Source organism: Octodon degus, unplaced genomic scaffold, assembly GCF_000260255.1.
Source record: "Octodon degus isolate 3935 unplaced genomic scaffold, OctDeg1.0 scaffold00001, whole genome shotgun sequence".
NCBI classification, from domain to species: domain Eukaryota; kingdom Metazoa; phylum Chordata; class Mammalia; order Rodentia; family Octodontidae; genus Octodon; species Octodon degus.
The window spans coordinates 17,929,574-17,936,243 of record NW_004524577.1 but is presented as its reverse complement, the minus strand read 5'-3'; positions in this window follow the sequence as shown (position 1 = coordinate 17,936,243).

The window sequence follows — 6,670 nt, the reverse complement described above, 5'->3', positions numbered from 1 at the left end:
AGGGTCTCATTACTAGATCGGACTCGCAGTGATCCACCTGTTTACAGCCTCCCAAGAGCTGGGATTACAGGAATGTGCCACCACGTCCGGTCACAATTGCTGTCTCAGCACTCCCCCGGCAAGGCTAGCATGGCAGGCCCAGGGATCAAACCCCAGCCCCTGGGCCTGCTTGCAGGCACTTTAATCTGTCATCTATTATTTTGGGTAATATGATAATGTTGACAATATTGACTAAGCTTATCTAGGAACAGGAGAAAATTTTCCATTTTCTAAAGTTCTCTCTCTCTGCCTGTCTCTGTCTCTGTCTCTGTCTCTGTCTCTGTCTCTGTCTCTCTCGGTTTCTCTGTCTCTTTCTCTGCTCTCTGTGTCATTCTTTGTCTCTGTCTATCTGCCTCTTTCTCTCCTCCCCTCTCTTTTCCCTTCCCCTTCCCTCCTCTCCTCTCCTGTCCTCTCCTCTCCTCCTCCTTCTCTCTATCTCTCTCTCTCACTCTTTCACTCACTCTCTTTCTCTCTCTCTCCATTATAGCCATCTCTACAGATACCTTTCACTTCTTTAAGTTAATTTCTAGATGTTTAATTTTTTTTGAACCTACCATGAATAGAATTGTTTTTGTTCTTTACTTATTGTACTCATTGTTGATATACATCAATGTTATTTTACTGAATTTGTCTGTCAGCTCTAGATACCTCCTGGTAGAGTTTATTTTGGAAAGATCACATAATCTGCAAATAAGAATAGTTCAAATTCTTCCATTTTTAGTTCAATCCCTTTTACACTTTTCTTTACCCCAAATACTCTGGCTAAAGTTACAAGTACTGTATTGAGGAAGAGTAGTAAGAATGGATATTCTTGTTTTATTCCTGCTGTTTAGAGTGAATGTTCTCAGCTTTTCCCCATTATTAATGGTGTTGGTATTTAGTATCCCACAAATGGTCCTCATCAGTTTGAGATAAGGGTTTCATATACCTATTTGCTCCATGGGTGTCATCAGGAATGGATGATTCTTTTTCTCCTATGGCCCATGATGGAACTGAGAGTCCATATGACAAATCATTGTCTCCATTTTATATGTGTCATACTTACTTAATAAATACTTAATAGCATAACTATCTCAGGAGCAAAGACAATATAAAAGAAAGTAAAGAAACTTTGTACTTTATGGTTTGGTTATTATTTAAAAAATTTAAATGAAAATATAATGCTTTCTTTTACATAGAAAATTAACCTTGTTTATGTAAGTTTTGAGCATAACGTATTGGGAAACATAGATAGTTGTCCTTTCTCATTTATTTAATTATTTAATTATGTATTTTTTGGTGCCGAGGGCAAAGTCCAGGTCTTCCAGCTTGCTAGACAAGCATTCTACCGCTGAGTCTAATCTCCAGCCCCATGTCCCTTCTCTTTTATTTGATAATTTATAACGATTTAAATTATTTTGCAGTATCAACATAATGATATCTCTCCATGTTTTTAAATATTACAGTTTCAGGTTGAATATGAATACTAATTTTCATTTCTTTTGTAGTTCTCTATGAAAAAAAAATCTTAGAATGGTCTATTTTCTAAGTTGGATTTTTTTGAATGTGTCATCACATGCGGATGTCCCACAGTTGCAACACCACAAAGAACACTTTATACTAGCAACAAGATTGAAATTATCTTTGTGAAATTAATTACTCTTAATCAATAGTAGGGTTTCCTTTTAATTACTTTTTTCTATACTCAGTAATTTAGAAATAGATTTTATAAAACAATGTGAAGTAAGTTTCTGATGTTAATATAAGACATACATACACACATACATATCATGGAAAATGAGTTAGTTATTGTTCTACTTCTGCATCAAGATTTCCAAAAATTATCTTTATATTCTAAAAGATGGTTCTCTAGTACAAATTTATCTAATTACAGGGAAATAAGTTGATTTATTACAAAAAGCTGAAAAACTATGGAAAATTTGGCCTCAATGTTTGTCTAAAGTATTAAGAATTTTTCTTCATGGTTCGCTTTTGCCTATGCTGTAGGTAAAGTCAGAAATTTCCAAGAAGACTGCTCTGTTTATAACATGAATATTATCTTGAGCTTATCTTTCGCCACACATACATATAACTTTGCAATTTGCTTAGTATGTAATTTTTCAAATTGTGCTGTATTCTTCATGAGTACTCTCAGCAGTGCAGCTCGTAAATTATTCATTAGCAATTTTTATGTTTTAAATATATCTAAATTTAAATGTGAATATTCCTGGGTTTCACATATGCTCCAATAACAATACTATGGTTCATGCATCATTTATTACTCATCTACAGGTCTTAACCTAGTTATAAACTCATGACTAATGAATAAATTATTTCTTTTATTTCTATAGAATAACTTTAATTCTAAATACTTGACATCAAAAATAATACTTTTTTTGGACGCTGTTACAACCTATGAATATCCCATTTAAATCTTTTTGGTACCTGACTCGGCTTTCTCAAGAAGCAGAAATAGATGTTGGAATTAGGGAATCATGCAGTAATGGGGTGATACTCTTCCTTGGTTTTCCTAATATTTCCTCTCGTGCTATAACTTCTGCATTGGTCTTTCAGATATAGATACCAGACTGATAATAGTTTTTTCAGAAAAATAAATGCTTGCTTACTTAAAAAACATCACATAAAAGTCAAAATTTCATAGACTACCATTTTGAGAATTTCCAATTTTGATTCACCTATTTTTTTTCCAGTCTCATGAATCCTCAGCTTCTCATGTGTGTGCATGTTTTTATGTGCATATGGGGTGCTGCTATGTGCATATATATGTGTGTCTCTTGTGGATGTGCATGTCTCTGCCACAGAACAAGCATGTAGCCATGCGCACACGCACACACACTCATACACACACACACACACACACACACACAGAACCACAGGATCCCAGTGACATATACATATAACATGTGTTCTTACTATACAGGGCAAAGGAGTCACCAAAATATTACAGAAAAATAAAAGTCTTTCAATAGGTACTGCACAATGAATGTCTATTAGTCATAAATGAATATTCTTTTCTATGTATTTGGTGCAGGGTCTCACTACACAGCTTAGAACTGTACTGATCCTCCTACCTCAGCCTCCCCAGTGCTGGGATTGCAGGTGTGCGTCACCACGCTGGAACATGGTGGCCAGCTCAGTAAATCTGGGGGTGCGGCCGGTAGGACATGTGGGGTGGGGAATCAAACCCTGGTCCCTGCACTTGCCCAAGCAAGTGCTCAGTGTGCTGAACTATCTCATCAGCCGTTGAATATCCCATTTAAATCTTTTCGGTACCTGACTCGGCTTTCTCAAGAAGCAGAAATAGATGTTGGAATTAGGGAATCATGCAGTAATGGGGTAGCAGAAACAGGAATCTCTGAGAGATCAAAAGGAGCTCTCATCGGTTGGGGAGACAGCTCAGCACTCTAAGTGCATGCTTGGCAAGTGGAAGGACCCAGATCGATCCCTGGTACCACATACCGTTACCGCACCAGAACCCTGGCGGGCAGTGCATGGTGGCCCAAGGCTGGAATTCCAGCGCTGGGGAGGCTGAGACAGGAGGATCACTACGTGTACAAACTGTAGAGTGATACCCTGTACCAAATAAATAAATAATTAAAAGATTTTGAAAAATTAAAAAAAAAAAAAACTCTTAGGATGGTCTTTCAGTTGTTTCAGGACAGTAGACAGGAGTGGGGTTTGTTACACCCGCATGCTTCTGTTATGAGAAGCAGCACGCTGCCCAGAAACAGTGATCTTTGTCCAGGCCGTAATCTTTAGCTACGGTGACTGTGAGGTCCAGCTAAGCCGAGAACTACTGCCCTGACGACATACTGCTAGAAGTTGGGGTAAAATCTTTTTTCAGTTTTTAAACCTGCGTCTTGGGAACACATTATAGCATTTTTGGTCCTTCCCTAAGCAGAGTGCTAAAAATAATACATATAAAATTGAAATCAAACACTAATGGTGCTTTCATGACATTTAAATATTAAAGCAAGTGTATCGTGAGCTTTGGGGTGTGCTGTAGAATGTGAATAGTTCTGAGAAAAGACAGAAGAAATTTCATGAGAAAATATAGCGTTAAATGATCAGTCTCCATCCACACACATTGAGCTGTAACTAAAATGAAAAATGTTAAAAACACAACAAGAAGAACAGATTGAAGTGACTGTGCACTCCAAATTAATATTCTTCTGAAGGGCAATATAGAACGGAAGGGGGCTGAACTCTATGGGCTATAAATGGAACGCTGCTTTGCTGCAAATTCTGCCTCTAATTATGCTTTATTAAATCCCCTCTGCTCGAGTCTGAGCATATCCAGTATTTTTCCAATCAATTTCAACTGAAAGAAAAATCTTATTAAGGTGACTCTGACACATTTAGTTATTAAAATGTCTCATTCTTCTAAACAAAGCCGCAGGCTGACATCCTGCTGCTGTAGTTTGGCTATGCGATGACCTCTGAGCTCATGTGTGACTGACAGCTTTGGTGCCTGGCCTGTGCTAATTTGGGAGGTGTTGGAACCTTTAAAAGGTGAAGCTAAGGTGGGCCAGATAGCTCAGCAGATTAAAGCACCTGCTTAGGCAGGTGCAGGGACTGGGGGTTCATCTCTGGCATGCGGTGCCTGCCCTGACCCTGGGTCGCAATGAGACAGCGATTGAGACTGAGCATGCCGGCATGCGCCTGTAATCCCAGGGCTTGGGAGGCTGAAATCAGTCCAATCTGAGTTGTGAGACCCTGAACACCCTGTACTAAATACATTAAAAAAGAGAGAGAGAGAGAAAAAAAAAGAGTGAGGCTACTTGCAGAAAGTATCTCATGGGAAATACGCTCTGCAAAGGGCGTTGAGGCCCAGGTCTCCGGATCTCTTTTCTTTCCTTCCACGTGTGCTTTCTCTGCCGTCTCTCCCTCCAAGGTGTCCCTGCTACTCCCTGAGAAGAAACAGGGCCAAAGCACCGCTGCCTGAAACTCTGCTTAGGTCTGGCTAATCTCGGGAGTCCTCCCAGGAGGCTCTTCCTTGTGAAGGCTGAGCTGGCCTGCCCTGGGGAAACGCTCCCACCAGAATTCTGACTTAATCCGCTCATAGATTAGTCCATTGATGAGTTCCTAAATCCCTACACATATAAGGGGCTGGAGCCGAACAGAGCAAGCCGGGACTTGGTCCGGAGTCTTTTTTTTTTTTTTTGTGTGTGTGTGTGTGTGTGTGTGTGTGTGTGTGTGTGTGTTTAAATCAACTTAATTTATTTCAAGTTCAGGCTTTTCCGGAGTCTTGTTCTCAGGCTCTGCTCTCCCTTTCTTCTGCCTCCACAATAGCTGCTTTTCCCCCGCTCCACCCCCACCAGTAATTATTCTGCCTCAGCCCAGGCTCTGAGCAATGGAGGGATTATAAACCCTTCCTATAGATTTAGGTCACATAATTTGTTTTAGGGAGGAAATTTTTGACTAGCTCACTTTAGGTGCTCCGCCCCGAGCCTTTCTCTTTACAAATTAATTATCTCAGTGGATGAATACAGGAGCCATGGTGTGTCTCTCTCCCCAGCACAGGCTTGGACTTTGCTGTTAATTATTATTATTTTTTTATGTACTTAGTGCAGGGTCTACAGGGTCTCACTACACAGATCAGAATCATAGTGATTCTCTTGTTTTTCAGCCTCCCAAGCCTTGGAATTACAGTCGTGCACCACCAAACCCAATCTCAATCTCAATCTCAGCGCACCCTGGGGGCGGGACTGGCAAGGCAGGCAGGGAATCGAAACCCTGGTCCCTGTATCTGCCTAAGCAGGAGCTTTAATCTGCTGAGCCATCTGGCTGGCCCATGCTGCTAATTCTTGAGAGCTGCCGAGGAGAGAGGCGGAGAGCGTAAAACAAGGAAGATTTAGAGCTGTGAAGTGGAAGATGCTAAAATACGGCACCTACGCACTGTTGTCACTTTCCAAGACAATCTCGTGCATCCTTTTGCTGGCAAGATGTAAAGATACTTTCCCTACTGACCCGGGGGAAAGTCTCTTTACAAATTTCCAGATTTAGACTGCTCCAGGAGAAAGTAGTCTTTAGGGTTACCTATATAGCTAAATTCTGTTGAAAACGCCAAGCCATCAACAATGCTCACAGCACTCTTTGGGAAATCAACTGCTGACAGTGAGAGGGCCCTCCTGGCAAGCATCTGCAGCCTCTACCGCTTTAACGTTTAAGGGTGGCTTGTGGGGAGAGCACCCCTCCCCCACCGCCCCACCGAAATGCCCTGTCTGATCTTAGCTTACGAATTCCCTTCCTATGGTCTATCCAAAATTGCATCATTTTCTTACATAGCTTGGAGAGATAGGAGTCACTTGAAAGGATTGACTACATTAAAATAAATCCTGGCTGAATATGTCCTTTAGTACTCTTTAGAATAGAGCTATCCTTAGCCCCATGGCTTTCAAGCACACTATAATCAGAATTTGAAGAAAATAGAGCCATCCTCTATTTCCTGCTACATTTCCAATAAAGTGCTCAAATAAAAACTGATTAGGAAAAGGTGATGATCTTGATAAATATTTTTTTAAATGGACAATAAGGGGCTGGTGAGATGGCTCAGTGGTCTAAAGCACCTACTTAGAACAAGCTTAGCAAAGCACAGGGACCGCGGTTCAATCCCCCAGCCCCACATGCC